General features: G+C 46.3%; 1 pseudogene; it reads left to right on the top strand.

Moving 5' to 3' along the window:
* The first annotated feature begins 1606 nt into the window (after positions 1–1606).
* Positions 1607–9191, top strand: LOC122547729 (annotated as a pseudogene).
* Positions 9192–10424: the final 1233 nt, after the last annotated feature.

Raw genomic sequence — 10424 nt, 5'->3', positions numbered from 1 at the left:
GCTGCCTGGCCTGGAGGGTCTGAGCTATGAGGAAGGATTGGAAAGGCTGGGATTAGATTAGATTAGATTAGATTAGATTACTTACAGTGTGGAAACAGGCCCTTCGGCCCAACAAGTCCACACCGACCAGCCGAAGCGTAAACCACCCATACCCCTACATTTACCCCTTTACCTAACACTACGGGCAATTTAGCATGGCCAATTCACCTGACTTGCACATCTTTGGACTGTGGGAGGAAACCGGAGCCCCCGGAGGAAACCCACGCAGACACGGGGAGAACGTGCAAACTCCACACAGTCAGTCGCCTGAGTCGGGAATTGAACCCGGGTCTCTGGCGCTGCGAGGCAGCAGTGCTAACCACTGTACCACCGTGCCGCCCACAATTGTTTCTCTTGGAGCAGTGAAGGTTGAGAGGGAACCTGATAAAGGGCTATAAGATTATGTGGGGCAGAGATAGAGTGGACAGGAAGTCAATTTTTCCATGAGCAGAGGAATCAATACCCAGAGGCAGATATTGAAGATAACTGACATACAAAGGTAGAAACAGGGAGTCGGAGTAGTGTTAGGGTTAGGGTTAGGGTTAGGGTTAGGATAAGGGTTAGGGTTAGGATAAGGGTTAGGGTTAGAGATAGGGCTAGAGTTCGCGTTAGGGTTACCGTTAGGGTTAGGGTTAAGGGAAGGGTTGGGGTTAGGGTTATGGTTAGGGTTAGGATAAGGGTTGCGGTTAGGGTTATGGTTCGGTTTGTCCTTGACCCTGTGAGGCTGCTGTGCCATTCAATATGATCATAGCTGACCCTCTCCCTCACTGCCAAGCTGAGATTAGTGTTGTCAGATCATTGATGTCCTGAGTACAGACGTGTTAAATGCTGTTCAGGGCATTGAGCTTCTGATGGAGAGAAAGAGAGAGACAGGAGACCGAGAGACAGAAAGAAAGAGAGAGAGAGGGAGAGAGATAGTGAGAGAGAGAGAGAGATAGAGAGAGAGAGAGAGAGAGAGCAAGTGCACATTGTAAGATTGGGTGGCAAAGGATGAGGCATTTAACTGCTGCCCCAGGACCCAATGTTCCAGTGTCCTGGAATAACGCCTGCTATAGAGATCAGTTAGAGAGTGACTGGAGGGAGGGACAGAGACAAAAACAGAGTGAGGCAATGAGAGATTGAGGGGACAAGGAGAGAGCAAGTGAGAAAACAGGTAGAAAGATAAGTGAAGGAGAGGAATGGGTGATAAGAGAGAGAGAGAGAGACCAATCAACACAGAAGGAAAGGGAGATAAACAGGTGTCAAAATTACATGGAAAAAGAGAAAGATATAAGTGCTGATATAATTGGGAATGCACAGAGTCAGAAATGAAAATAGCAAGTGAATGATAGGGATATATATACAAGAGAAAGATGAGAACGAGAAAAAAGGAATAGGGAGCGAGGAAGTACGAAAAGGAAGAATGAGGAAGAGAGCGAGAGAGAAGAGGAAGTGTGAGGGGCTGACGTGGCTCTCTCTGCCTGATGCCATTTACATACTGAGGAACACCCAGTCAGACTCTCATAGGCTGTAGCTTTATAAAGCAGAGCCCAGTGAAGGGAGAGTTTATCAGGAACCAGGCACAGGGACAGGAGCACACACCATGATTTCACACATCCAGCTGATCTGACCCCTGGCATTCTGTGTCGCAGGTACAAATCTCTCTCCTTCCACCTTGAATCTTTAGCTGCTCTCCATTTCACTCCAATTCCACTGACTTGTGATTGAAGGAAAAATGCTGAAACCAGAGGAATGCTCAGTGTCTCCAACAATCTCTCATTTGACAGGCTCTTTCTGTGACAGTTCTGACTTCACTGTGTTTCTCTCTGACCCCTCAGGTATCAGTGGGGACATCATCATGACCCAGTCTCCCCCGGTGCTGTCAGTGGGACTGGGCCAGACTGCAACCATCACTTGTAAATCCAGTCAGAGCGCTAGTACCGATGCTTCCTGGTACCAGCAGCGAGAAGGACAGAAACCCTCTCTCCTGATCTACAATGCAGTAGCACGATACACAGGAGTCTCCAACAGATTCACCGGGAGAGAAGTGTCCAGCACACACTTCACCCTGACAATCAGCAACATACAGAATGAGGATGTCGCTGATTATTAGTCAGCGCGAGTACAGCTCCCCTACACAGTGATATACAGCTGTACAAAATCCTCAATACACACAGTCCCACCGCCTGTACTGACACATCCCACTGCTACCTAAAATATGCAATAATGGACACACAGTCTCACCTCCTATACTGACACATCCACAATTACATATAAATGAAACTGAACAAGTTACCCTATGCTGGAATTGTCACTGTCCACTACACACTCCAGTCCCTGTGGTGTCCACCGCTCACTGAAGGCCTCAGGTTTCCCCCTTACCCTCCATGGCTACATGGGAAGAGCACCTGCAAGATTTAACATCAAAAAATAAGCTTCACAAATTGCCCGAGCACAGCTGGACACAATGCAACGAGACTGCAAGAGAGAGAGAGACAGAGAGAGAGAGAGAATGAGAGAGAGAGGGGGAGAGAAACAGAATGAGAAAAACAGAGAGAGAGAAAGGCATGAGTGACAGAGAAAGGCAGAGAGAAGGTGAGAGTCAGTAAAAGACAGAGAGAGACAGGGAGAGGGTGAGAGTGACCGAGAGACTGCGAGATAGGGAGAGGTTGAGAGTGATATGGGGAAGCAGAGAGCAGAGGTTTTTGTACACCCTCTGCACTGGGAACTCTCACTGGGGCTTATGTTCGGTAAAGGAACCAAGCTCAGACTGAGTAAGTAAACCTCCATCTTCTGTTAATAAACCTTTTATTTTCTAAACGCAATTTCTAAAACACAAATGCTAAATTGTTGAAGGTATTAGTGGGGAGCTGCAGTGAATGAAATGGTTGATTGAGGAGCACTGTGTCTAACAGGGTGTCCAGCTGTATTTCTTTAGTTCCATTGCTCCCTTTAAGCAGTAAGATATAAGTCAGTCAGTTTTACTCACCATGTGGAGGAGCTCTGTCCATTTGCAGCCTGTGGTCCCATTCCTGCAGCATGGAGTGAAATCAGTGAGTAGCCTCCTGCCAGTCTCAGTGTGACGGACACGGGCAGAGTTTGATGTGAGCTCTGGCTCCCTGTCCCATGTCTCTGATCTGGAGGAGAAAGTGAGGTCTGCAAATGCTGGAGATCAGAGCTGGAAATGTGTTGCTGGAAAAGCGCAGCAGGTCAGGCAGCATCCAGGGAACAGGAGAATCGACGTTTCGGGCATAAGCCCTTCTTCAGGAATGCCCGAAACGTCGATTCTCCTGTTCCCTGGATGCTGCCTGACCTGCTGCGCTTTTCCAGCAACACATTTCCAGCCCCAGTCTCTGATCTCACTGACCTCAGCAGCAGCAGCAGCAGCAGCAGCAGCAGCACAGTGAGACACCGAGCTCCCACCTCCCCCAGCTTTAACTCTGCTCAATCACACAATCACAGAATTGTTCCCGTGCACAAGGAGGCTATTCTGTCCATCCTGTCTGTACTGGCTCTCTGAATGAGCAATTCACTGAGTGTCATTCTCCTGCCTTCTCCCTGTCACCCTGCACATTGTTCCTTTTCAAATAACAGTCTCATTCCCTTCGGAATGTTTCAATTGAAGCTGCCTCCACCACACTCTCAGGCAGTGCATTCCACACCTTAACCACCCACTGGCTGAAAACGTTTTGCCTCATCTTACTTTTTATTCATTTACTAATTACTTTAAATCTCCCTCTCCCTCTCAAACCTTTCATAAGTGGAAACATTTTCTCCCTAATTATTCTGTCCAGACCCCTCTTGATGTTGAATTCCTCAGACAAAGTTTTTCTCAGCCTTCTCTTCTCCAATGAAGACAGTCTCAACTTCTCCAAAATATTTTCTTAACTTAATTCCTTCATCTCTGAACTTTCCATGGCAATTTTATTTACCCCATCTGCAACATATTCACATCCTTCACGAATTATTCACCTTCTCTATTCCCCGTAGTCCCATTTGCCTGCATTTGGCTCATTTCCCCCAATAGCTTTCATCTCCATGTACCTGTTCAAATGTCTTTTAAATGTTATAATCAGACTCACCTCTATGACATCCTCTGGCAGTTCATTCAATACATGCACCACCCTCTATGTGAAAGAGGTGTACCTCAGGTCCCTTTTGAATCTTTCCCCTCTTGCTTTAAACCTCTGCCCTCTAGTTTTGGACGACCCTACCCTGGGGAAAAGACCTTAGCTAGTAACCTTATCTCTGTCCATTATGATTTTATAAACCTCTAAAATGTCACCCCACGACTTCTGACCTTCCAAAGAAAGTAGCCCAGGCCTAACCAACCTCTCCATATAACTCATGCCTTCCAGTCTCAGAGACGGCCTTGTCATTCTTTTTACACCCTTTCCAGTTTAATGCCATCCTTCCAATAGCAGGTGATTGGAAATGTGGCCTGACCAATATCTTGGAGAACCATAACATGTCATCTCAACTCCCATAGCCAAGTGTACCAAATGCTTTCTTCACCACCCTGTCTACATGTGGCACCAGTTTCAAGGCACTCTATGCCTCCATTCCTTAGTCTCCCTCTTTGACAACTTCCGATGGCCCCACAACTAACTGTGTAAACCGTGGTCTGGTTTTTGTACCAAAATGCAAAGCCTCGCTATTATCTCAATACCTAATGTAAATGTACTCTCAAATAGCCTTCATCACTTTCCACTTTGCCACCAATTTTAATGTCATCTGCAAACTCACGAACCCTACCTCCTATATTCTCATTCAATTTGTTTCTATAAATGATGAACAATGATGAATCCAGAACCAATCCTTTCGCCACATCGCTGGTCACAGGCTTCCATTCTGATCAACCATCTACTACCACCACTCTCTGTCTCCAACCATCAAGCCAATTTTGTACCAGTTGGCTTGCCCTCCCTGGATTCCATTTGATCTAACCTTACTAACCAGTTGTCCATGCAGTACCTTGTCAAAGGCTTGCTAAAGTCCACGTAGACAATGTCTATGATTCTGCTTTCAGCTATCTTCTTGGTCACATCTTCAAAATACTCAATCAAATTTTTGAGACACAATTTCCCACTTACAAAGCCATGTGGACTACCCATAATCAATCCTTGTCTTTCCAAATGCATGTAGATCCTGTATCTCAAAATCTCCTCCAATAACTTACTCCCCACTGATATCAGACTCACCGGTCTATACTTCCCTGGGTATTCCTTTCAGACCTTCTGAAATATCAGCACAATGTCAGCCACTCTCCGATCTTCCAACACTGGCTGTTGGTGATATAGCATCTTCGCAAGGGGCATCACTGTCTCTTCCCAAGCTTCCCACAACTTACTGGGATGGACCTGATCAGGTCCTGGGGATTTAGCTACCCTTCTCAGTTATAAGAACAGATTACTGCACCTCTTCTTCTTCTGTAATATGGACTCTTCTCAAGACAGCAATATTTATTTCCCAAAATTCCATATATTTCTTAACAATAAATACTGTGGCAAAATATTAGTTTTGTAACTCATCCATATTTCTGTTTGAAAAAAAAGTGAAAATTTCGAAGTGTGAGACATTTGGAGGTTATCCATGGGATCTGATCCATGATCATGTCTTTATTCTGGATTCTCCTTTGTCCTTTTCCACTTTCACCCTAAACCTTGTGATACAATGATCACTCTTCCCTAAATGTCCTCTCACTGACACCTGATCTACTTGGGCCTCCTCACTCCCAAGATTCAGGTCTCGCAGAGCTTCCTTTCTCATTTGAATGGAGACACACGGCTGGAGAAAATTCGCCTGAGCATACTCTCTCAACTGTGGTCCCTCTCTGCCCTTCACACTGCTACTGTCCCAGTCTATATTCCAAGAATTAAAGTCCCCCTAATGTTTGCTGTGAATTCCTTTCAGATTTGTCCCTCGACATCCTTCCCTCTAGTTGGTGACCGACAGACTGCACTGAACAAGCTGATTGCACCTTTTTTGCTCCTTATCTCAAACTAAATCAATGCTGTCCTTGACCCCTCTGGGACATCCTCTTTCTCCAGCTCTGCACCGATCTCCTTAACCAATCCCACACCTCTCACTCTTTCCCCCTTTTCCTATCTTTCCTGAACACCTTGTTTCCAGGAATATTTAACAACCAGTCCTGTCCTCATTTGAGCCTTATCCGTTAGAGTGATAACATCAGATTTCCACTTGGTAATGTGCATCTGTAACTCCCCAATCTTATTCTCCACATTCCGTACAGTCCCATACATGCACAGTCAGCCGGACTTAGAATTTATTGCTCTCTCTGTCTCTCTGACTCTGCCTAATAAATTACTATTCCTTATTCTGGTGTTATCTGTCTTTTTCAGGATTCTGTGTTCCTTGGTGTTCCTCCTTGATATTACATCCTGGTTCCCACAGCCCTTCCATGTTAGCTTCAACCCACTCCAACAGCACCAGAAAATCATCCCACAAGGAGGTCAGTTCCTGATCAGGAGCAACCCATTCAATCTATAGAGGTCACATCTCCCACAAAGTCATTCCCAATGTCACAACTATCTAAAGCCCTCCCTCCTCGACCATCTTTCCAGCCTCACGTACACCCTGCCTTATCCTCCTGTTCCTATCCTTACTTGCATTGATCATTGGGAGTAATCTGGAGATTCCTATTTTTGAGCTCCTGTTGCTAATTCCCTCCTGAGCTCCCTAAATTCTGTCACTGGGACCAATGTAGATCATGACTGCTGCCTGTTCCCCCTCTCCCCTCAGGGTGCTCTGCAGCTGCTCAGTGACATCCTTGACCCTGGCACCAGGGAGACAACACACCACCCTGGATTCCCATCTGCAGCTGCAGAAACACCTGTCGATTGCCCTCCCTCTCGAATCTCCTCTCACTATTGCTCTTCCAGTCTTCCTTGTGTCCCCCTGAACCAACAATGCCCTCAGTTCCTTTTCCCAGATCGTTGATATATAATTAATTGTTACATGAATAGCTGAAGTCCCAACACTGCCCCCTGCTGAACTGCACTCGGCACCAGCTGCCATCCTGCAAAAGATCCATTCATTTCCACTCTCTATCCATGCCAATACCAGCGCCCAAACCCCATGGGCTCTTATGTTATTTAGCAGCCTCATGTGTGGCAACCTGTCAAAGGCCTTCTGGAAATCCAAATAGATCACGTCCATTAGCTCTCCTTTGTCTAACTTGCTCATTAGCTCCTCTTATTACATCGAATTCCAGCTTCTCCCTCTCGAACTGCAGGGTGAATTCTATCACATTATGGTCACTGCCCCCTCAGGGTTCACTCACCTTCAGCTCCCCAATCAGAGCTGCCTCATTACACATCACCGAATCCGGAATTGCCTGTTTCCTAGTGGGTCTACCAAAAGCTGATCCAAAAAACTCCTCTCGCAGACATTCCATGAATTCCTTTCCTTGACATCCATTCCCAACCTGACTTTCCCAGTCCACCTGCATATTGCAGTCCCCATGACTATTGTAGTAATCCCTTTCTTATATACCTTTTCTATCTCCTGATTTATTTTCTGATCCACATCCTGCCTACTGCGAGGAGGCTGGTATATAACTCCCATCAGGCTCTTTCTTCCTTTGTAGTTTCTTAAGTTGACTCACACAGATTCTATGCAGTCCAACTCAAAATTTCCTCTTGCTGTTGATTTAATTTTATTTCCAAGTGACAGGGTAATCTCTCGCATGGGACCTTGTCAAAAATCTTTTGAAAGTCCAGATGCACAACATCCACTGAGATCTGAGGAAAGGTCACTCAATCCGAAAAGCTAACTTCAGTTTCTCTCCACAGATGCTGCCAGACCGGCTGAACTTTTTCATAATTTTTTGTTTTTGTTGTCCACTGATTCAGCCTTGTCCACTCTCTACTGATCACATCCTCAAAACCTTCCAGAAGATGTGTCAGGCCTGATTTCCCTTTAGTAAATCCATGCTGACTCGGACCGATCCTGTCACTGCTTTCCAAATGCTCGGTTATTGTATCTTTAATAACTGACTCCAGCGTTTTCCTCCTGTATAATTCCTCATTTTCACTCCCCTTCCTTTTATTAAAAAGTGCGATTACACTGGATACTGTCCAGTCCACTGGAACTCTGTCAGAGTCTACAGAATGCTGGAAAATGATCACCAATGTGTCCACTATTTCTACACCCACTTTCTTAAGGACTCTGGGATGTAGAGCATCAGGCCCTGGGGACTTACCAAGTTTTGATACCATCAATCTCCCCAAGACCATTTCCTGACTAACAAGGATTACCTTCAGTTCCTCCTTCACACTTGCATTTCCTTTCAATAGGATGTACATCCTTGGATATTTAGTTCCCAGCCCTGATCCCCTTGCAGCCACGTCCCTGCACTACAGGCTCATTAACCTTGTTTCATATACTCGATGCATCAAAGTACAACACCCTCAGTCATGCACTGACTGCCTCCTTCTCATAGTTATCTCCGTCAGAAATCATAGTATCCCTACAGTGTGGAAGCAGGCCATTCAGCCCAGGCTGACCCTCTAAATAGTATCCCACCCACCCTATAATTCCCATGGATAATCCTCCTAGCCTACACATCCTTGTGACAATGGGAGGAAACCCAAGTAGACACGGGGAGAATGTGTAAAAATCCCTGTCCTTTTATGAGGTTTGTTTGGTGTTGGCCACAAATATTCAAACGGATTGTTTTCCCAGTTAATGTTCAGAGAGTTGAAATCCCTTTGAACGGCAGGGATTGAAATTGTTTCTCTTGTTTTTCAGGCCGTGAGAACGCTCAGCCCAAGCTGACCCTGCTGCCACCCTCCCCAGAGCAGGTCAATGCCAAGGGCACTGCCACCCTGGTGTGCCTTGCCAATCACTTCTATCCCGATGAGCTGGAGGTGCAGTGGAAGAAGGACGGTGCGGTCATTTCGGATGGGGTTCAGACCAGCAACTACCTGCGAGCTTCGGACAGCACCTACAGTGTCAGCAGCCTGCTGACCCTCTCTGGGTCTGACTGGGAGTCCAACGCTCACTTCTCCTGTGCCCTCACCCACGTGACCCTCCCCTCTCCCCTCAGCAAGAGCATCAGGAGATCAGAATGTGTATAGAGTGTTTGAGACAGTCCCCAGAGGAGACACAAGTTTAAATAGAACAGGGCTGAGCTGGCAGTGTAAAGCTTATTGTCAGCACTGAATTTCAACTCTCTTCCTTCTTGGCGACACTTCTGCGGTTCAAGGGTTAAGTCAGGTCATTGGGATTACTAAAAACAAGCTTTACTCTGTATCAAACTCCATGCTGACCCATTCTGGGAGTGTTTGATTGGGGCAGTGATGACTGGTAATGCCAAATAAAACCTCTCGAAGTTGCTGGAGACTGTCAGCTGTACAAAACAATGTGAACCTCAGAAGTCTCTGCTTCAGTAAAACAGATCTCCTTCCTGCTCAGCCGCCAGTTCCAATTTAAGGTTTTGTCACTGTTTAAAGGGACAGGATTCTCATGATATTGAGGAAATCTCCACAAGTGTTTTCCTCAAGCTCCATTGTGGCTGTGAATTTGTGCAGCTACCTCTGTCTGGGCTGTTAATTGCAGTCTGTTTTCTGTCAGTGTCAATCTGGAAAAGGGAATAAAGATGAAGATGATTCAGTCTCTGTCTCTGTGTGCTTTGGAAATGGCCCGAGCTGAAGCCTCAGGGAAAGCTGTGTGAAGTGTTAACCTCCACCCTCAAGGCCTGGAGAATGAGGGGGAGAATAGAGAGGGCAATGGGGTCCCGGGAGCAGGCGGGCAATACTACAGTTAGGGCCAGAAGGGGCACTTTCAGCAGGAATGCAGGGCCCTGAGAAAATCATCCCTAATAAATGGGGAAAAGAAGGAAGGCAGGAGGGGACACTGGAGAACACAATAATCTGATGGGAATTCACTCACCCATCTTTTAGGCACAGCAAGATCCCAGGTCAAGAAATGGAACTCAACCATTTGGGAGCCAGTGTCACTGGGAATCATGTATTGATGAATATGACCAGCAGGATCTTGTTACTCAGAATAACAATTCCACAGGGTTTGGAAAATAAATATTCCATAAATTAGACCTGGGTTTTCTTTACTCTTCAAATGAGGTGAAATTGTCCCGTGTGTCCCTGGGGTCAGATTGAGAATGTTCAGTCCAGTGGAGGTCTGTGAGTCACGGCTGGGGAGGACAGTCAATGATAAACTGGCTCCACTTTCTGCTGTCACATTCTGTAGCCCCTGGGCCATCTCAGTGAGGATCATCCAGGGCTCAGGGTGGATTCCAGAGCAGCTCATTGTCCTGACTGTTGTGTTCCTCAGTCCACACGTAGCTCCAGCAATCTCACTCCCTGGCTATAGTATCAGTGGGAACCCATGGGGCTGAAATCTTATCCAAACAGACCCTCACA

Source organism: Chiloscyllium plagiosum, unplaced genomic scaffold (assembly GCF_004010195.1).
Source record: "Chiloscyllium plagiosum isolate BGI_BamShark_2017 unplaced genomic scaffold, ASM401019v2 scaf_3679, whole genome shotgun sequence".
Lineage (NCBI taxonomy): Eukaryota > Metazoa > Chordata > Chondrichthyes > Orectolobiformes > Hemiscylliidae > Chiloscyllium > Chiloscyllium plagiosum.
This window is presented reverse-complemented; position numbering and strand designations above follow the sequence as displayed.